This window comes from Pongo abelii, chromosome 11 (genome assembly GCF_028885655.2).
Source record: "Pongo abelii isolate AG06213 chromosome 11, NHGRI_mPonAbe1-v2.0_pri, whole genome shotgun sequence".
Lineage (NCBI taxonomy): Eukaryota > Metazoa > Chordata > Mammalia > Primates > Hominidae > Pongo > Pongo abelii.
This window is the reverse complement of record NC_071996.2, coordinates 138,167,929-138,191,037: the sequence shown is the minus strand read 5'-3', so window position 1 is coordinate 138,191,037 and position 23,109 is coordinate 138,167,929.

The following is a 23,109-nucleotide window of genomic DNA, read 5'->3' as shown; positions in this document are numbered from 1 at the left end:
GAGTAGGGAGGCAGTGGAAGTAGGGAGGCAGTGGGAGTAGGGAGGCAGTGACTACAGAAGGACATGGTGAGGGGTCCCAGTTGAGATGGAAATACCCTACATCTTGACTGTATCTGTGTCAATATCCTCGTGCTGATGTTGTATTATAGTTTTGTAATAGGTTGCTATTGGGGGTAACTGGGTAAAGGGTACACAAAATCCCTCTGTATCATTTCTTAGAAGTGCATGAAGCTACAATTATCTCAAAACAAAAAATTTAAAGACAAAAAAAGAACCTCATTCTTCTGCTTCCAGCTAGAGTGGCTAGCCAGGTTAAATAGTTTTGATATTTCTAGAACTTAGCATGGGATCCCTTTCATACACTGAAGTGAAATATCTGGTGAAAAATGGATCACAAGTTAGAACAGCCTGAAGGGCTCTGTCCACGGAAATGTGTCCTGTCCACTGTCTCCTTCAACTCAGCCTCTGTGGGGACAGAGCAGAGTGAGGCTATAGTATAAGATAAAACCTTTTGTTATTTGTGATTTCTTGGGCAAGTTACTTCAACTGTTTGTTTCTGTTAGTAAAATATACACAATAGTACCTGTTTTCTGAAGTTTTTATAAAGAGTAAATAAGGAAAAGTGTGAAACAATGGGTGTTCATAGCTATGATTCAGATCAAATAGTAGGTAGTAGATTATTGTAATGGAATAAAGAAGGCAAAATTAGTAGAAATATAAAATTTACTGAAAATTATACAAAGGAGAAAATTGTTCTTTGTTCTGTTTTTCTCTTTATGCCCTCTTTGGATTAATCAATTATTTTTATCAATCCCTTGTTCTCTCCTTCTATTGGCTTTTCTTTGTTATACGTTTCTCTATTATTCTTTTACTGGTTACTATATATTATCATACACATCCTTCACTTATTAGATATACCAGTAATTTTTTTATCATTTCCAGGAGAATGTAAGGAGCTTACAACAAGTTAAAGCTGTTTGTCTTACCTGCCTTTATATATATATATATTTTTTGAGACTAAGTCTCCCTCTGTCACCAAGGCTAGAGTGTAGTGGCATGATCTCAGCTCATTGCAACCTCTGCCTCCTGGGTTCAGGTGATTCTTCTGCCTCAGCCTCCTGAGTAGCTGGGATTACAGGCATGTGCCACCACACCTGGCTAATTTTTGTATTTTTGGCAGAGACAGGGTTTCACCATGTTGGCCAGTTTGGTCTCTAACTCTTGACCTCAAGTGATCTGCCTGCCTCGGCCTCCCAAATTGCTGGAATTACAGGCATAAGCCACCATGCCCTGCCTATCCTACCTGACTTTTGTGATAACACTTTGCATTCTGATTTTATATTTTAAGTCTCAATGATACATTATCATTTGATACAGTTGACGATATTTTAAAATTTACACACACATTTGCCTCTTTTAATGCTCATTATTTCTTCCTGTTTTAATGTGCATTTACCTGGAATCAAAAAAATCAAAAAACTCCTTTCAGTATTCCTTTCTCTTTTTTTGGTAGAGTCAGGGTCTTTCTATGTTGCCCAAACTGGACTCAAACTCCTGGGCTCAAGTGATCCTCCTGCCTCAAATTTCTGAGTAGCTGAGACTGCAGGTGCATACCACAGTGCTTCGATTAGTATTTCCTTTTTTAATATTAAATGATCATGAATTCTGTCAGGATTTTCTAAATCTGAAGATGTTTTTATTTCTGTTTCACTGTTGGATAATATTTTTGAAACATACAAAATTCTACATTAGTAGCTGTTTTCTTTCAAAACATCATTAGGTATACCAATTCCATTGCTTTTTGGTTCCCACTGTATTGGTTGAGAAATCAGCTGTCAGTCTTATTACTGTAGCTTTAAAAGTAAAGTCATAGCAAAAATATTTCCTAGTATAAAATAATTCCTATAATTCTATTTTACACACACACACACACATACATACATATACATATAAACTAAAGTTCTTTTACATGTTCTAAGTCCATGGATACATTTGTTAAGGTTCCAAATTAAAATGAAGAATGTAAACTAATTCATCAATCTAGAGTACAAAAGATAGAAACACGGTGGTCACACTAATAGACCACATTCTTTTACATACTACAAACATACTAAGTTATCCATTATGTACAGATTTGGTTTTATTTTATTTTATTTTATTTTATTTTATTTTTTTTTAGATCCTTGCATTCGATTATCTTTTATTTCCTTAAGTCTTAAATTTTAATATGTACCTCTGAGGTAGAGGCCAATTTATAACATTAAATTAGTTTCCTTAGTAATATGGAGATGCCAGGTTTCTCTTATAATCATCAGAATATAATCAAGCAAACCAGTTTCTGGATTTACATATTTAATTTTAGTGATATGACTTTTCATTCATTTTTACGCTAAAGAAACAAAATCAGCAACAGTGGCGCTCCTATAAACAGAAGAAACTTCTTCAGTTGCTTAACAAGGTAGATAAATAGGCTCAGCTTCAGTGATTTAGTCTGTCTTGTTCTTACAGTGATCAGGACAACATTACCCTAAATTCTCAGTGGGATCCTAGTATTTTCTTTTTTTTATTTTTTTTTTATTATTTTTTATTTTTTTCTTTTATTATTATTATTATTATTATTATAATACTTTAGGTTTTATGGTACATGTGCGCAATGTGCAGGTAAGTTACATATGTATACATGTGCCATGCTGGTGCGCTGCACCCACCAACTCGTCATCTAGCATTAGGTATATCTCCCAATGCTATCCCTCCCCCCTCCCCCCACCCCACAACCGTCCCCAGAGTGTGATGTTCCCCTTCCTGTGTCCATGTGTTCTCATTGTTCAATTCCCACCTATGAGTGAGAATATGCGGTGTTTGGTTTTTTGTTCTTGCGATAGTTTACTGAGAATGATGATTTCCAATTTCATCCATGTCCCTACAAAGGACGTGAACTCATCATTTTTTATGGCTGCATAGTATTCCATGGTGTATATGTGCCACATTTTCTTAATCCAGTCTATCATTGTTGGACATTTGGGTTGGTTCCAAGTCTTTGCTAATGTGAATAATGCAGCAATAAACATACGTGTGCATGTGTCTTTATAGCAGCATGATTTATAGTCCTTTGGGTATATACCCAGTAATGGGATGGCTGGGTCGAATGGAATTTCTAGTTCTAGATCCCTGAGGAATCGCCACACTGACTTCCACAAGGGTTGAACTAGTTTACAGTCCCACCAACAGTGTAAAAGTGTTCCTATTTCTCCACATCCTCTCCAGCACCTGTTGTTTCCTGACTTTTTAATGATTGCCATTCTAACTGGTGTGAGATGGTATCTCATTGTGGTTTTGATTTGCATTTCTCTGATGGCCAGTGACGGTGAGCATTTTTTCATGTGTTTTTTGGCTGCATAAATGTCTTCTTTTGAGAAGTGTCTGTTCATGTCCTTCGCCCACTTTTTGATGGGGTTGTTTGTTTTTTTCTTGTAAATTTGTTGGAGTTCATTGTAGATTCTGGATATTAGCCCTTTGTCAGATGAGTAGGTTGCGAAAATTTTCTCCCATTTTGTAGGTTGCCTGTTCACTCTGATGGTAGTTTCTTTTGCTGTGCAGAAGCTCTTGAGTTTAATTAGATCCCATTTGTCAATTTTGGCTTTTGTTGCCATTGCTTTTGGTGTTTTAGACATGAAGTCCTTGCCCATGCCTATGTCCTGAATGGTAATGCCTAGGTTTTCTTCTAGGGTTTTTATGGTTTTAGGTCTAACATTTAAGTCTTTAATCCATCTTGAATTGATTTTTGTATAAGGTGTAAGGAAGGGATCCAGTTTCAGCTTTCTACATATGGCTAGCCAGTTTTCCCAGCACCATTTATTAAATAGGGAATCCTTTCCCCATTTCTTGTTTTTGTCAGGTTTGTCAAAGATCAGATACTTGTAGATATGTGGCATTATTTCTGACGGCTCTGTTCTGTTCCATTGATCTATATCTCTGTTTTGGTACCAGTACCATGCTGTTTTGGTTACTGTAGCCTTGTAGTATAGTTTGAAGTCAGGTAGTGTGATGCCTCCAGCTTTGTTCTTTTGGCTTAGGATTGACTTGGCGATGCGGGCTCTTTTTTGGTTCCATATGAACTTTAAAGTAGTTTTTTCCAATTCTGTGAAGAAAGTCATTGGTAGCTTGATGGGGATGGCATTGAATCTGTAAATTACCTTGGGAAGGATGGCCATTTTCATGATATTGATTCTTCCTACCCATGAGCATGGAATGTTCTTCCATTTGTTTGTATCCTCTTTTATTTCCTTGAGCAGTGGTTTGTAGTTCTCCTTGAAGAGGTCTTTCACATCCCTTGTAAGTTGGATTCCTAGGTATTTTATTCTCTTTGAAGCAATTGTGAATGGGAGTTCACTCATGATTTGGCTCTCTGTTTGTCTGTTATTGATGTATAAGAATGCTTGTGATTTTTGTACATTGATTTTGTATCCTGAGACTTTGCTGAAGTTGCTTATCAGCTTAAGGAGATTTTGGGCTGAGACAATGGGGTTTTCTAGATATACTATCATGTCATCTGCAAACAGGGACAATTTGACTTCCTCTTTTCCTAATTGAATACCCTTGATTTCCTTCTCCTGCCTAATTGCCCTGGCCAGAACTTCCAACACTATGTTGAATAGAAGTGGTGAGAGAGGGCATCCCTGTCTTGTGCCAGTTTTCAAAGGGAATGCTTCCAGTTTTTGCCCATTCAGTATGATATTGGCTGTGGGTTTGTCATAAATAGCTCTTATTATTTTGAGATACGTCCCATCAATTCCTAATTTATTGAGAGTTTTTAGCATGAAGGGTTGTTGAATTTTGTCAAAGGCCTTTTCTGCATCTATTGAGATAATCATGTGGTTTTTGTCTTTCGTTCTGTTTATATGCTGGATTACATTTATTGATTTGCGTATATTGAACCAGCCTTGCATCCCAGGGATGAAGCCCACTTGATCATGGTGGATAAGCTTTTTGATGTGCTGCTGGATTCTGTTTGCCAGTATTTTATTGAGGATTTTTGCATCAATGTTCATCAAGGATATTGGTCTAAAATTCTCTTTTTTTGTTGTGTCTCTGCCAGGCTTTGGTATCAGGATGATGCTGGCCTCATAAAATGAGTTAGGGAGGATTCCCTCTTTTTCTATTGATTGGAATAGTTTCAGAAGGAATGGTACCAGCTCCTCCTTGTACCTCTGGTAGAATTCGGCTGTGAATCCATCTGGACCTGGACTTTTTTTGGTTGGTAAGCTATTGATTATTGCCACAATTTCAGCTCCTGTTATTGGTCTATTCAGAGATTCAACTTCTTCCTGGTTTAGTCTTGGGAGGGTGTATGTGTCGAGGAATTTATCCATTTCTTCTAGATTTTCTAGTTTATTTGCATAGAGGTGTTTGTAATATTCTCTGATGGTAGTTTGTATTTCTGTGGGATCGGTGGTGATATCCCCTTTATCATTTTTTATTGCATCTATTTGATTCTTCTCTCTTTTTTTCTTTATTAATCTTGCTAGCGGTCTATCAATTTTGTTGATCCTTTCAAAAAACCAGCTCCTGGATTCATTTATTTTTTGAAGGGTTTTTTGTGTCTCTATTTCCTTCAGTTCTGCTCTGATTTTAGTTATTTCTTGCCTTCTGCTAGCTTTTGAATGTGTTTGCTCTTGCTTTTCTAGTTCTTTTAATTGTGATGTTAGGGTGTCAATTTTGGATCTTTCCTGCTTTCTCTTGTGGGCATTTAGTGCTATAAATTTCCCTCTACACACTGCTTCGAATGCATCCCAGAGATTCTGGTATGTTGTGTCTTGGTTCTCGTTGGTTTCAAAGAACAGATTTGGTTTTAATTTTTAAACCATTTTGCATTTAATTCTAACACTTTCTGGAGTTAAAAGATTCCTATTCACTAAAAATGACAGTTAAAATCTTATTTTACTGGGGTTACATAATTCTAAAATATTTGGGAGTTGATATATATAAGATTAAGGAAACTCAATACATTAAAACATTAAAGTTAACTGAGATATCTTAGGGCCAAAGATTTTAATTGTGTAAGAGATCTTCTTATATACTAATGGAGCCAAAAGAGCTCCTTTTTAGAATTACTGGATCATGAGCCTCAAACTTGTAACAAAGTTGGTCTCAAAGCTTATGTAGCCCTTTATACCAGGAATCACAATATTTTAATTAATTTTTAATTCAAATGTCAGATGTCAACAACTCCTACCCAGGATGATTACTTGTTTGGATTTTCTATTTCCTTTTTATTTTAAAAATATTTAAATACATTTTTAGTCAAGCTATAAGGACTTTGTACTTTATGAGATTTTTAAACTTTTTTTAGAATTATGCAATTCTTAGGAATTTTAAATATTTTTATTTATTTATTTATTTATTTATTATTTGAGCTGGAGTCTCCCTCTGTCACCCCAGCTGGAGTGCAGTGCCACGATCTTGACTCAGTGCAACCTCTGCCTCCCAGGTTCAAGCGATTCTCCTGCCTCAGCCTCCCCAGTAGCTGGGACTAAAGGTGCATGCCACCACGCCCAGCTAATTTTTTTTTTTTTTTTTTTTTTTTTTTAGTAGAGACGAGGCTTCACCACGTTGGCCAGGCTGGTCTCAAACTCTTGACCTCAGGTGATCCACCCTCCTCAGCCTCCCAAAGTGCTGAGATTACAGGTGTGAGCCACTGTGCCTGACCAATTCTTAGGAATGTTTTTAAAAGCTATCTGGCTAATTTCAGACATCCCACATGGCTTTGCTGGAGTTGTGGGTCATAGTATTTTAGGTTATTATGACACTCCATTCTCCACATCCCCCTCCTCCCTCCCTTGGACCTTGGGTGGCTTCTGCGTATAAACCTCCTGTGACAATGGAAGTGTAGAGAAGAGGAGAGTGATCAGGAGCAGGATCTGAAAATTGCCTTTAACCTCCAGGAAAGGAGCAATTGGACATTGGGACATTGGGATTTTTTTCTTGTTGTTTTTTTGTTGTTGTTGTTGTTTTGTTTTTTTTTTTAGACAGAATCTTGCTCTGTCACCCAGGCTGGAGTGCAGTAGCGTAATCTTGGCTCACTGCAACCTCCACCTCCCAGGTTCAAATGACCCTGATGCTTCCACCTCCCAAGTAGCTGGGATTACAGGCACATGCAACTGCACCCAGCTAATTTTTGTATTTTCAGTAGAGAATGGGTTTCACCATGTTGGCTGGGCTGGTCTCTAACTCCTGACCTCAGGTGATCCACTTGCCTTGGCCTCCCAAAGTGCTGGAATTACAGGCATGAGCCACTGTGCCTGGCCAACAGTGGGATTTTTTATACGTTGCTCCACAAAGTTCTCTAGTTGTAAAAAAGGAGTCAGGATTCAGGCAAGAACCCTGTCTCCAGAAACAAAGGCAGTGAATTTGGGGTGAATCACTCAAAGTTGGGGACAGAGTGCAAAAGGGTGAGGAACACCTTCAGTTATTCCATTTTAATGTTCTGCTATGCTGATGCTCTTGTTCCATCCCCTTTATGTGGCTTGGCTGTTGAAGAGATGAGTGTTTAAAAGGAGAGTGTCATGTTGTGGAAAGAACACTGAACTCAGAGCTAAAAGATCTGGGCTGGAGTGAGCGTTGCTTCCGTCACCTAACAACTCTGTTTCCTTGGGCAGGTCACCTAACTTCTGAGCCTGCTCTTTAAAAGTTAAGTTAGAAATCTCATAGGGTGGTTATGAAACACAAATGGAATAGAAACATGAAGAATATCACCCCCCAAATGCTGAGTTCATCCTTAGACTCTTACAGTCCATATTCATTGAATTAATGGCTTTAAATAGGCAATCATTGACTTGCAGATGACCCTCATTCCCTGCTGCGCTGATAATTGACTTTCCCTGAGATTGCTCTGGCAGACCCTGCTATGAGCCCTTGACATCAGCAGGGAAAGCTTAATGGAGTCTGGCCTATTATGTATTCCACGTGTAATGCTTACCCTCAAGTTAGGAATGAGTGGAGAATGTTGTTCATTCTTCAGTGACATCTCAAAGCTATTAACATTTCTCTTTGGAGACTATTCTCTATCAAAGATATCTTCTCTGCTTGGTCTTATCATTCTTGTTTTGCTATATTTGTACACATATCTTGGTCTTTTCCATGTCCCAGTACCTGTTGTCCTTGATGTTGTAAGCCTTTTTCTCTCCTCTCATTCTCTGTTCAATGTCTTGTGAGAATGGTCTAGTTTATGTACAATAACTTTTCCAGTGCTCACCTACCTTGGCCTTTGCCTCTACCACTTAGCTAAAATGACTCATTCAGGCTCTCTAGTGATGTGTTGCTTGCCAAACCCAGTGATCTTTTCTTAGTTAATATCTTACTTGGGCTCCCTGAAACAATGGAGACAGCTAACCAGAACTTCCTGAAACCCTCTCTTCTCTTTGTAGGCCTGGTTTTGTGTGATCGTGGCTCTCCAGACACTACTGGTATAGGTCCATTCCTGTCTAATGTACACATTCCCCAAGGATTGGCCAATGTCTTCTGTTTTTTCTTCGTTTGTGCTTTCTCAGAAAATCAAATCTGTGCTGGGCTCAGTGGCTCACACCTGTAATCCCAGCACTTTGGGAGGCCAAGGTGGACGGATAGCTTCAGCTCAGGAGTTTTAGAAACAGCCTGGGCAACATATGAGACCCCATCTCTACCAAAAATACAAAAAATAAGCTGGGTGTGGTGGCATGCACCTGCGGTCCCAGCTACTTGGGAGGCTGAGGTGGGAGAATTGCTTGAGCTCAGGAGGTCAAGGCTGCAGTGAGCTGAGATCACACCAGTGCACTCTAGCCTGGGTGACAGAGCAAGACCCTGTCTAAAAAAAAAAAAAAAAATCAAATATTCCATAACTTCAACCATTACCTCTGTTCCAATGACTTAAAGGCTACATCCCCACTATCTTATTTGCTAGATTTATTTAACACATCCTGTATAGGGCTGCAGAAGATAAAAGAATAGAGACTTAGGTCACACGGGAAAGGCAGGAAACAAGGGAGTGGTAAGGAGTGTATTAAAAAGAACATCATGCCAGAACATCTGGGCATGGTGATTTATACCTGTAATCCCAGCACTTTGAGAGGCCATGGTGGGTGGATCACTTGAGGTCAGGAGTTTGAGACCAGCTGGGACAACATGGTGAAATGCCATCTCTACTAAAAATACAAAAATTAGCCAGGCATGGTGGTGGGCACCTGTAATCCCAGCTACTCAGGAGGCCGAGGCACAAGAATTGCTTGAACCCGGGAGGCAGAGGCTGTAGTGAGCCAAGATCACACCACTGCACTCCAGCCTGGGTAACAGAGCGAGACTCAGTCTCAAAAAAGAAACAAACAAACAAAAAGAACATAATGCCAAAATAAATTGAACTTAAATATGTTCAACGCCTATTTAAAAAATTCTTAAATTGATTGAAGAGCAAAATCCATTTATATATGTTTATAAGAGGCCCATGGAAAACAAAAGTGGCATATCTGAAAGGCCTAGCGTAAAATTAAATAACTAAAACTAACTCAAAAAATAAGAACAAACAGATGTATAAAAATTGAATACAAAGAAAGCAGGAATAAAGTACATGTAAGTAAAATTCAAGAAAAAATTCATGGGACCAAAGGACTGTTTTCAATTGCTAAAGGATATAATTCACGGTGATATACAATTGCTGTGAATCTTTCTCTGAATAATATTACATCAAACTTAAAGGTCAAATCATTAGAAAATCAAGAAGCAGCAGCAAGAAGTTAAGCAGCAGTGGTAGATTTTCACATAGCCATGAGGTAGAATTTCAGCCATGTGGTAGAATGTTCTATGCCCATATGTTGAAACTAATGTGCACAAAAAAAGCTTACATTATTAGCTTTTCATTTATAGGAGGAAGAGATCAAGATACATCAGGCATTAAGAAGGCTTTTCTTTCCCCAGCACAACCTTGGATAAGTCACTCAGATTCTGCTTGTTTCAACCTATGCTACACAGAGGAAATATATGGCCTGGAACAATAATGGATGAATGACATTGAAGGCTGTTTTGAAGTTGAAGAACAACCTAATTCAATGGCCATGGAGCTTCAGCGGAATTGAGCTATTAGCTGTTAGAGTATGTTTAGAAATTTTAAATCTAGATACTTGGGAAAAGGAATATCATATTTACCTGAGCAATAACATTGATATGGAATGTCACAAGACAATTTGAGAAATCTCCAGGAAAACACTAATTTGACAATAATAGTTTGCACTTTTCTCACATTGAGTCCATGGCTTTTATAATGCCAAACTGTAATCATGCCCTTGGGAAGACTAATGGGAACTAGGAGAGTTAATTATTAGTGGAGGCAAGAATAAGATTCAGGATATTCTGTAAAACTGTAGACTCTCAAGGTTAGCCGTGACCTTCAGTTTCATCCAGTTCAACTCCTTGCTTAACTCTTGAATCCCTCTAGAGGATTCCTGCTGGGGGGTTGTGCCATTGGCAGCAAAGTCATTACAATTTGATGCAGTCTATTCTAACCTTTGTAGTGCTGACCTTTCAAAAGCCTTTATTTTGATTCTGTACTTTCTACTTACAGGTTCCAGCTGTATAATAAATAATCAATTAGAAAAAGTCTAATCTCTTTTCCACATGTATATTAGTTAGAGACAGAAACCACACCATTCACTGGAACAGGGAAAATGTAATTTAATGTATTGCTAATTACAGAAAGTGGTTAATTACCTAAAAAATGAAAAAGGACTGTAAGAGGTCAAGAAGCAGGTACAAAGGAGCAGCTACTTATTGCAGGACAAAGAAAGTGGATAATAAAGGAACAAAAGATGAAGAGAGCCCCACCCCACACCAAGGCTGAGATTCAGACCTCACTGAAGAGAGCATGGCTACAGCAGGAACACACAGCCTGACATACACAAGAAACTTGGCAGAGGACAGCCGGGCACGGTGGCTCACGCCTGTAATCCCAGCACTTTGGGAGGCCAAGGCAGGTGGATCATGAGGTCAGGAGATTGAGACGATCCTGGCTAACATGGTGAAACCCGTCTCTACTAAAAACACAAAAAAATAGCCGGGTGTGGTGGCATGTGCCTGTAGTCCCAGCTACTCAGGAGGCTGAGGCAGGAGAATGGTGTGAACCCGGGAGGTGGAGCTTGCAGTGAGTTGAGACTGCGCCACGGCACTCCAGCCTGGGCAAGAGAGTGAGACTCCGTCTCAAAAAAAAAAAAAAAAAACTTGGCAGAGGACACAGGTTGGTGCTGGTCTTTAGAAGCAGCTGCCATTGACAGAGGTTGTGGGCAGGTGGGAGTGGCTCAGAAGTGGCCACTGGTGGAGAGTATGGCCAGAGAGAGTTCGTCTGCAAAGGTGCTGGGCTCCTGTGTTAGTCTGTTTTCATGCTGCTAATAAAGATATACCCAAGACTGGGTAATTTATAAAGAGGTTTAATGGACTCACAGTTCCACATGGCTGGGGAGGCCTCATAATCATGGTGGAAGGCGAAGGAGGAGCAAAGTCACATCTTATATGGTGGTAGGCAAGAGAGCTTGTGCGGGGGATCACCTATTTATAAAACCATCAGATCTTGTGAGACTTGACTTATTCACTACCACAAGAACAGTATAGGGGAAACTGCCCCCATGATTCAATTATCTCCACTTGGCCCTGCCCTTGGCATGTGGGGATTATTACAATTCAAGGTGAGATTTGGGTAGGGACACAGCAAACCATATCATTCTGCCCCTGGCCCTTCCCAAATCTCATGCTCTCACATTTCAAAACCAATCATGCCTTCCAAACAGGCCCCCAAAGTCTTAACTCATTTCTGCATTAACTCAAAAGTCCACAGTCCAAAGTCTCACCTGAGACAAGGCAAATCAAAAGCAAGGTAGTTACTTCCTAGATACAATGGGGGTACACACATTGGGTAAATACACCCATTCCAAATGGGAGAAATTGGCCAAAACAAAGGGGCTACAGGCCCCATGCAAGTCTGAAATCTGTAGGGTAGTCATTAAACTTTAAAGTTCCAAAATGATCTCCTTTGGCTCCATGTCTCACATTCAGGTCATGCTGATGTAAGAGGTGGGCTCCTGCAGCCTTGGGCAACTCCGCCTCTGTGGCTTTGCAGGGTAGAGCACCCTTCCTGGCTGCTTTCATGGGCTGGTGTTGAGTATCTGTGGCTTTTCAAGGTGAATGGTGCAAGCTGTCAGTGGATCTACCATCCTGGGGTCTGGAGGACGGTGGCCCTCTTCTCATAGCTCCATTAGGAAGTGCCCAAGTAGGGACTCTGTGTGAGGGCTCCTATCCCATATTTCCCTTCCACACTGCCCTAGCAGAGGTTCTCCATGAGGGCCCTGCCCCTGCAGCAAATGTCTGCCAGGACATCCAGGTATTTCCATACAGCCTCTGAAATCTAGGTGGAGGTTCCCAAACCTCAGTTCTTGACTTCTGTGCACCCACAGGCCCAACACCATGTGTAAGCCACCAAGGCTGGGGGCTTGCACCCTCTGAAGCAATGGCCTGAGCTGTAGATTGACCACTTTTAGCCACAGCTGGAACTGAAACAGCTGGAATGCAGGGCACCAGGTTCCGAGGCTGCATAGAAAAGGGTGTCCCTGGGCCTGGCCCAGGAAACCCATGTTTTCTTCCTAGGGCTCCAGGCCTGTGAGGGGAGGGACTGCTGCAAAGGTGTCTGGCATGCCCTGAAGAAATTTTCTCCATTGTCTTGGTGATTAGCCTTTGGCTCCTGGTTACTTATGCAAATTTCTGCTGCCACCTTCAATTTCTCCCCCGAAAATGGGTTTTTCTTTTCTATTGCATTGTCAGGCTGCAGATTTTCTAAACTTTTATGATCTGTCACCTCTTGAATGCTTTGCCACTTAGAAATTTCTTTCACCAGATACCCTAAATCATCTCTCCTAAGTTCAAAGTTCCATAAATCTCTAGGGCAGGGGCAAAGTGCCACCAGTCTCCTTGCATAGCAAGAGTGACCTTTACTCCAGTTCCCAAGAAGTTCCTCATCTTCATCTGAGACCACCTCAGCCTGGATTTTACTGTCCACATCACTATCAGCATTTTGGTCAAAGCCATTCAACAAGTCTCTAGGAAGTTCCAAACTTTCCCACATTTTTCTCTCTTCTTCTGAGCCCTCAAAACTGTTCCAACTTCTGCCTATTACCCAGTTCCAAAGCTACTTCCACATTTTTGGGTATCTTTACAGCAGCACCCCAGTCTACCAGTACCAATTTACCGTATTAGTTTGTTCTCACACTGCTAATAAAGACATACCTGAGACTGAGTAATTTATAAAGAAGTTTCAGTGACTCACAGTTCCACATGGCTGGGGAGGCCCACAATCTTGGTGGAAGGTGAATGAGGAGCAAAGTCACATCTTAACATGGCAGCAGGGAAGAGAGGTTGTGCAGGGGATCACCTATTTATAAAACCATCAGACCTTGTGAGACTTATTCACTACAACAAGAACAGTATGGGGGAAACTGCTCCCGTGATTCAGTTATCTCCACCTGGCCCTGCCCCTGACACATGGGGATTATTACAATTTAAAGTGATATTTGGGTGGGGACACAGCTAAACCATATCAGGTCCCATGCTGAACAGACTGCAAAGTGGAAGAGTCTTTCTGCTGCTGTGGCCTGATAGGGTCACTCCAGCACCCTCTGTTGATGAAGCCTAATGTTCCAGCAACTGGAGAAGGAGAAATGTTTACAGGGTCCAGCTATAGTCCCACAAAGCAGGGCAAAGAAAGTTGGTGGATTTGGACCTGGGAGATGCTATGGCATCCAATACAACAGCATTCCTTTTATAGTATAAAAAGAATCAATATGTTTTTCTAAGTCCTCCATTTGTTCTTTCACTCCACACCCTCTTCAAAAATCACCTCTAAATACATGATCTCAAATCCAAACCTAATATTTGGACCTGGGAGATGCTATGGCATCCAATATAACAGCATTCCTTTTATAATATAAAGAGAATCAATATGTTTTTCTAAGTTCTCCATTTGTTCTTTCTCTCCACACCCTCTTCAAAAATCACCTCTAAATACATGATCTCAAATCCAAACCTAATATTTTCCCAACCTGTAACTCTGTATTTCCAGTAATTTGCTGGTTATCTACACTGGGGTCTCTTATAAATACTTAAACGCATTACATGTGGAGTTACTTTAGTTTTCACCCAACTCTTTTCAGTAAAAATATTTTTCCTGTCTTCATCTTATCCCAACATGGCAGATAACCTCCCTCATAGCCTAAAAATACGTTGTTCATCTCACTTTGTCTTGTAAAGAATTTTTTCTCCTTTCTGTCTCAAACTACCTTAATTCTGATTTCTTCCTGTTAGCTGCCAACCTGATCTTCCTGTTTCTAAGTTTCCCCTCAGAATCACTATATACATTACTATCCCCATTACTCATATCATTAATTTCTTCAGCTCCAAAACCTTCAATGACTTTCCATTGCCTACAGTTAGCATTTCCAAGACGTATTTCACCTGTTCCAGTACTGCTTTATGTTAAAAGATCTTCTAACTTTAATTTTCAGTATCCACTGTACATCAGGAACTTCCAAGAGCAACCATTAGAATGTAGTAGCAATCAGCTGGGCATGGTGACTCACGCCTGTAATCCCAGCACTTTGGGAGGCCGAGGTGGGCGGATCACCTGAGGTCAGCAGTTCAAGACTAGCCAGGCCAACATGGCAAAACCCCATCTCTACTAAAAATACAAAAATTAGCTGAGCGTGGTGGTGGGTGCCTGTAATCCCAACTGTTTGGGAGGGTGAGGCTGAAGAATCACTTGAACCCAGGAAGTGGAGGTTGCAGTGAGCTGAGACTGCACCATTGCACTCCAGCCTGGGCGACAGAGCTAGACTCCGTCGGAAAAAAGAAAAAAAAAAGAATGTAGTAGCAATCGAGGGGAAATGAGGGCAGAATCCTTATTCCTGGATTTACCTGTTAGGGACAGGTATACCTCATGGGCATCAGTCTCTCCATCAGGAGTCAGAATGGTGATATCAAAAAAGAAGGCAATGTCTCGTCTCCTTTAATGGAAAAATATTTGTGCGTCACCAGAAGCTGCCTCCTGGGGAAATATTTATACAGAGATTTTATTAATGACGAGAGAGGTAAATAGTTCTGGATGTTTAAGACAAGGCAAACAGGTTTTCTTTGTTTTGATTCACCTTGTTTGCATGTTTCTATCCTCAGGGTAAAATGTTTTTATTGGTTCAGATTCTGTTTAACTTGGAATTGGATGTGTTTGTCTGCACGAGGAGCTGGGGTTTAAGGGTTCAATTTCTAACACTCCCCTATATAACTTGGGTCCCACCTCAGGACCCTGTAACCATGAGGGACACTAGCCAACTAGACATAAAAGTCCATTCTGTGGCTGGGCCAGTACTTGGTCCAGTGTCTTAATTCGGGCCTTTTTAATTAGACTGGAATGGAGAACTCAGCCTCGGACTGTAGGCCCAAGTGGAATTTTCCACTCCCCCAAGAGTCTGAATTTGGGGGCAAGTACTCTATGGTATAAGAAGAGAAAGAAACAAAGACAGGGCTTTCCTCTACAAAGAAGCCCTGAATCCAGTTACCCTGGAAAGGAGGCTTCTTATGTGAAGTGAGTAGATAGGGTAAAAGAACACATACTATGCTAACTCACAAGAGACAGATGTATAACACCAGAGTGCTTCTTTCTGAATTTATCATGGGAAAGGTGGATGGAACATGACTGATGGTACACAACCCCCTGCCTGTTCTCTCCTCTCCCAATCCTATTCTTTGTCCTGTTGAGAGCTGGCACCAGCAGCAGTGGCAATGGGACAGAGCACAGGAATTCGGGAAGACTGACTTGGCTGGTGGGGGAGAAGATCTGGCCACATAGACAGTGACATGTTCAGGAAGAGGCTGGATCAGAGTTTCAAGCAGCTGCAGAGCGTAAACAGCTCACACAGACACACAGGCAGACTTAGTGCAAGAAGCCTAGGGAGACTCAAAGAAAATAAACACATCTGCAAAATGTTCAGCTGTGGTCAAGTCTATATACTGGAATGCTTTAGAACTGGCAGAAAAAAGATAAGCCATTAACTACATGCATATGGGTGATTAGGAAGACAGTATAAACTATGACTCTTCTTACAGCTTTAACGGTACAGGATTAGAAATTATTACAATATTGGGGTAAAAAAACCATGAAACCCACAAATTAACCAAGTAAATGACTTTTATGATGACTGGCAAAAGTATGGACTCACCAGTGTTTGAAAGTATTCCACACATGTATGTGTTTATCCCCCTATACAAACAGATTAGGGGTTAACTTCTCTTCTTTTGTAGATCTGCTGATCCTGGATCATTTCCCAGAAACCCGAAGACAAAGCTCATTTGTGATCTTACTGATCTTACTGGAATGATTAGCAAGGCTGGGATTTTTCTCCCCAGGAGATTCAACCTTCCGCTTGGTCTCTCCTGGTTTCTTACCATCATTCACTCACTTGCAACAGAGGATGCCTTAGCTAGCGCCTCTTCCTGCCATCAGCATGGGGACCAGTCTGCTTTCCTGGGCCTAGAAGTCATTAAACAAAACCCTTCTTTCGTTCAAAACAGATCCTCATTGTGGAGAACCTTTGGTTCTCAGGTGAAACCGGCGCCTCTGTAAATAGCTGCTGGGGAAAACTGCTTTCGTGGGTGGAAGCAAGGCTGGTGTGTGAGTTTTAGCATCAACAACCATCTGCTCTTGGCTGTGGCAGAGGCTTCCATGCCATATACCCTGCAACGGAGGAATTCCCTTTTCAGTCCTGCTGTGAGCAAGAAGAGAGATCCCAGCAGGCAGGCTCCGATCCCCTCCCACCTTCTCATGGAGCGCCTCCATTTACACCTCTGCAAACACCTCTTTTGTTTAAAAACATTTTGTCAACCTGGGCTTTGAATGACCAATGGTGAAAAAGGAGACTGATCCATTGCTAAGGCACTGATCATCCAGTTGGTTCAGATTCCTGCCCCTTCTGACTGTTAGCCTTTGACACCAGAAGGTGAAGAAATGGGACTCAAACTTGTCCGTTTTCATGCTCATCTATTAGAAACTACTAGAAACTGAGCATCCTACCCAGAAACTGTTGTGCCCATAGAAGTTCAGTGTGCAGGAGTGAAGACCTGCTCTCAGACCATGGATTTATCTCTAACATTGTAGCCCTTGTGCTGTAATTGTCTGGAAGCATAAGAATGGAGACCAGTGGTGTGCTAGCAAATGTTTAACATCTGGATTTGGGGGAGGAAGCCTTGGTTTGTAGCATTTGCTGATTGCTGTAGTATAAATACTTCCTTGCTGGGTGTGGTGGCGTGCATCTGCAGTCTCAGCTATGTGGGAGACTGAGGTGGGAGGATTGCTTGAGCCTGGGAGGTGGAGGCTGCGGTGAGCAGTGATCGTACCACTGCACTCCAGCTTGGGTGACAGAGTGAGACCCTGTCTCAAAAACAAAAGCAAACAACAGCAACAAAAACCATATGAGGCCTTCAGGGCTCTGCTCCTTGGGTTCTGGCAACCAGTAAACACATTTTAGTATGAGGTGAATTTAAGTCAACCTGTTATTGTTATCAAAGTTGTAACCAAAACTATCTCAAATTGTAACCAAACTATCTCAAATTGTGAAATAATTTTCATTCTAGGTACAAAAATTATAATAATAAATAAATTATAAAAACTCTACCAGGCATTACTAGCTCTAAATTTAGAAGGTAGGGCAGGTGCTTGGGAGACTTGTGTTTTTCCCTGAGAGGGCACTGGGGAAACAACTGCCCACAGATGAAAGTGACCCCTCGTGGGGTTCCAGGCCCCGACCCTCATCGATTTCTCACCAATGACTCAGACAGGCAGTCAGAACACAGGTTCTTCGATTTCTCACCAATGACTCAGAAAGGCAGTCAGAACAGAGGTTCTTCTGCCCAGTTAAGTAATGAGGAGTCTGGGAAACTTTCATAAAAGTCCCAGAGCTGGAAGTGACTTCGGCTTCCCAGCACGGGGACTTTTCCTGCCCCTGACACATGGAGCCGGCTGGCTGGTTCCTAGAATTTAAAACCAGCAAGGGGAATGAAAGCAGAGCCTGGAAATGTCATAGTTATTATGATTTGGTCTCGCTTATTACTTCACCTCCAACTAATTGTTTTCCTCCTCTTTGTGAGATTTGTTAGTAAACTTGCTTCTGAGACTGAGGAAGAACAGCATTTCAAGCTGCCGGGAGAGACAGGCTGGATGCTGAGCCAGATTTGCTATTGCGTTTTCTTAACGTGCTGAGAGGTCAGGGGGAGTGGCCAGCTCAGAATTGGATCTCTAGCCTGAGGTGTTTCACATTCCATTGTTTATTCATAAGCTGTTTTTTTTTATATTTATTATTTTTTATTTTTAAATTTTAACTACAAAGTACATCTATTGCCTTAGGGAGGCTACATTATAGAAACTTACTAAACAGAGCATTATGAGTCTCTTAAATTCTCAGACAATTGGAAAGCAACCATTCTAGATAAGACAGTACCGACTGTGGGGTAACCTTGACTTCATTGTCCATGTAAACAATCACAGGTGCGCTTGGTTTATTGTTATCCACACTCCTGCAAATGTCCTGTAAATTTCTTTGAGTTTGCACTATGGCAGTCACGAAAAATTATTCTGTTAAGCCTGCTTTTCCCACATCATGCGATTTCACTTTAAGATGTTTGGGTTGACTTTCAAATTCTACATCCTCATCTTACCCTCTGCAACTCTAGAAACCTGGCAGTTAGGCAGCTCTGAATTATACATGAATTATACATTTGTATTATACATGAATACAAATAATAATTCAAAACCAAAAATACCTCCTTTAATGATGAATGTGCCTTTGGACAATAACAATGTGCTCCAGAGTAAAAAAAGCTGAATTGATTTTTGTGTGCCTGTTTCTCAACTATTGAAACATGTACACCTAACAGAACTGAAGAATGTTTTGAAAAGCACATCAGGAAAGAGGACTCCAGAGTTAACACAAACTAAGATAAGTCATTCAAGGGAAGATTTATGGTGAATGCTTATAAATATAGGCATAGTTCAGATGACCATGATTTTAATTAACAAAAGGAATTTATATCTCTTTGGCCTGCCTTTGAAAGTGTTGTTCATCTTTAACAATCTGCACCATAACTTCTTGCCTTAGAAGACAGCTTTAATAGAATTTATGTAATAGAATTGAAATCCAGGTTCATTTTATGCAGAAACATTGTTTACAAGAGGCCTCGTGTGTTTAATTTTGTTTTGACATTGATCTATTATGTGTGGGCCCCCAAGAGTAAGTCTGAAATTGTCAGCAGAGAGAGAATTGAGTCATAAAATCTTAGAACTGGAAAGCGTCTCAAGGCTCAATCACGACAGCCTCCTCTAGCAGCATCTACAGTGGGCCTCTGCCTCATACTGCGACAAGACATTATTTTGTGAATCTCAGATGTCTTTAGGTGATAGAAAGCCTCCCTCGGATAAAGCATTCTGCAAGAGCATAGGATGAGGATTTTTAGTGGCTGCTGTTTGATTCGGTGTCATGATTCTGAGCACTTCGAGCTAGCTATGTGTTTGGTTGCATTTACTATATATGTGTATTATTTCATTTATTCTTTATAGCATATTTTCTTTCTTTCACAATAATAAAAGCGACAAAACAGGAGAGTTCCCTGGTCCCCCTTGAAGGATGTGCCACAGGGGTGTGGCTCACCTGTTCAGTCACTACCGATGCTCAAACTCCTGACAGGAGGGGTATCACACAGACGGGCAGGTGCAGGAGCCGGGGCAAGCACTTTCAACTCTGGCCCCATGGTAGTGTCTAAGGGTGGGTGCCTGCAACCCCAGTGTTATAATGCTCTTTTAGTTATGTGGTCCACAGATGGCTTAAGAGTTAACCAGCTCAGTGCCCTCTCTGCCTTTCTGCAATGGCAGAGGACCAGTGTGACAGCTTTCTGTATCCTGAGCTCTTGTCCAGTGTCCTGGAAGAATCAGGTCACACATGGACTTGAAGGATGAATGCAGAGTTTTACTGAGTGGCTCTCAGTGGGATGAATGGGGAGCTGGAAGGCGGATGGAGTGGGAAGGTGATCTTCCCCTGGAGTTTGGCCAACCAGCAGCCAAACTCCTCTCTGACCGCCCCCAGCTGAACTCCTCTCAGTGTTCAGACATTCCTTTTCTTCTCTCTTTCTCTGCTGTGCCATTCTGCCATTCATCTGCTTGTTTTCTTGTCTCCTCATCTGCTCTTGGAGCCTGGGGCTCAGGGTTTATATGGGTACAGGACAGGGGGGCATTGCAGGCCAAAAGGCAACTTTTTGGGTGTGAAAACAGAAATGCCTATTCCCATTTAGGGCCACAAATTGACAGTGAGGCCTTTGCTAGGGAACCACCCTCTTCTACTCAGTATTTTCCTGTCTTCTGTCCATATCAGTAATCTGTGATTGCTAGTTCAAACAATACAGAAGTTTAAACAATAATAAAGGAAATAACCCTTTAGCATTCCTTCCTATCATTTTCATACTCCCTTACAGATTGTTTTTATAAATAGTTGATATTTTAATTGCCCTCCTGTGCCTGTATTGAACATGCATATCTATTTTACTGTGTACATATATATATATATATAGAGAGAGAGAGAGAGAGAGAGTAATCTACCACAGATTTCTTGAGGAAATTTATAAAAGAGTTAGTTTTTCATGTATTGATACAGAATTATGTCCATGACAACTTTATATAATTTCATTAAAATTTTTTTTGTAATTTACCTATATAGATATTTAAATGCCAATATTTGATATACTACACACATTTTGTTTCATAACTATGTTTTCAAAAAATTAAAATTAAAAATCAGAAATTTTTTAGAAGGTAAAGAGATATAAATATTCCAGAAACATACAATCAGTTAATCCAATTGAAAGTTAATTTAGCATCTTGACAACCAAGGAAATAGAAAAACTATGATGAGTTTTATATTTCTTATTATGTGATAAGGCAAAGCCAACATGGTTTCTGAAAAGAAACATATTTGGGCACTAAAATCTATGTGGAATCCATTAAATTGATCTTTATACACCTTCAGGTATGTAGGACAACCTATCAGACACTTCTTTGACTGTGATTTTGCAAAAATAGAGAAATATCCTCTATATAAGAGCACATAACTTCTCCCTCACAACAACAAAACACCAAAGAGCTGAAGACTTAATTAAGAAATTGCTTTACATAACAATAGCAAATCTGGCAACTCAGGAAGAAGATGTAGATCTGGGGAAAATTGCAAGAGGGAATTTGTTGGGCTTCCAGCTTCTGCTTAGGACGCAGAAAGATGGAAAGGGCATTCTAACAACTGCAGTAACAACACACCAGGTCATCTGCAAGAAGAACCACTTTTTTCAGCCCTATCAGAAAGCTGAGGTTGCAGAACCACCAAACTAACCCAAACTCTGAGGAATAATCCAGATGCTAAGGTCACATATTCCATAATTCTATTTATATGAAATACTCAGAATTGACAAATCCCTAGGAACAGAAAGCAGATTACTGTTAGCCAGAAGCTGGGTAAAGGCGAGTGGAGAGTGCCTGCTTGCTGAGTACAGGGTCTCCTTTGGGGATGATGAAAATGTTTGGAACTAGATAGAGGTCATGGTTGCACTCACTGTGAAGGTACTAGATGCCACTGAATTGTACACTTTATTTCTTTTCTTTTCTTTTCTTTTTTTCTGAGATGGAGTCTCGCTGTTGCCCAGGCTGGAGTGCAATAGCACAATCTCGGCTCACTGCACCTTCCACCTCTCAGGTTCAAGCAATTCTCCTACCTCAGCCTCCTGAGCAGCTGGGATTACAGGCACCAGTCCCCACACTGGGAGAATTTTTGTATTTTTAGTAGAGATGGGGTTTCTACATCATGTTGGCTAGGCTGGTCTCGAACTCGTAACCTCAGGTGATCCCCCACATCAGCCTCCCAAAGTGCTGGGATTACAGGCATGAGCCACTGTGCCTGGCTTGTACACTTTAAAATGGTTAATTTTACGTTATGTGAATTTTACCTCAGTTAAAAAACAAAACAAAACCAAAGGAAAAGAGCTCCTGAGAAGAGACAGGATGTAAATCCCTGCTTACCTCAGGCAGAAGCACACGGACGCTAAACAAGCCAAGTAAGAAGGATTAATTAAGCAAGCTAAAGTGTTTGACAAAGTGCTAAAGGCCAAGGGATGGCCAGAGTGGACGCAGAGAAGCCCTAAGCATGGCAGACACAAGAGGAATTCACACCCACTAGCAGGCTCTTCTCCACAGGCCTCACTGCGTGCTCACCAGAAAGATCAGAAGCGACCCAGAGATGGAGAAAACTACCCTCACGGTGCACCTGGTGGAAAGGAACAGTGGCCTCAGGGATAAGGGCATGAGGCACACCTGGGACCTTCTCCCCTGCATGAGTCACAGAGCTTAACGGAAGCAAACTAGAAATCAAAAACAGACCCATGGCTGGAAAACCAACTAAGCCATGGAAATTAAACAATACACTTCTAAATAATCCATGGATCAAAGAGGCAGTCATGAGAAAAATTAGAGAATACTTTGAAATGAATGAAAATGAAATCCATATCAAAATTTGTACAATGCAGCTAAAATCGTGCTTAGAGGGGAAATCTATAGCATTAAATGCCCATATTAGGAAAGAAGAAAGGTCTCTTATGAATGATTTAAGCTTACACTTTAAGAAACTAGAGAAGTAAGAGCCAATTAAACCCAAAGCGAGCAGAAAAAAAGAAATCATAGCATGAACAGCAGAAATCAATGAAATGGAGAAGAGAAATATGATAGAGAAAATCAATGAAACCAAAAGCTTGTTCTTTGAAATAGTCAGTACATTTGCCATACTGATTAGAACAAAAGAGAAGTAGAAGTTATCAATATTAGGAATTTTAAAAAGATATTGAAAGATGGCTGCTCAAACCTTAGGCCATATATCCATTGGAGAGGCAGTCTTCTGCCCAGTTAATAAAACAGACTCAGGAATTGAATCTCATTGGTCCAGATGAGCCTGTTCTGGTCATATGTCCACCTCTGAG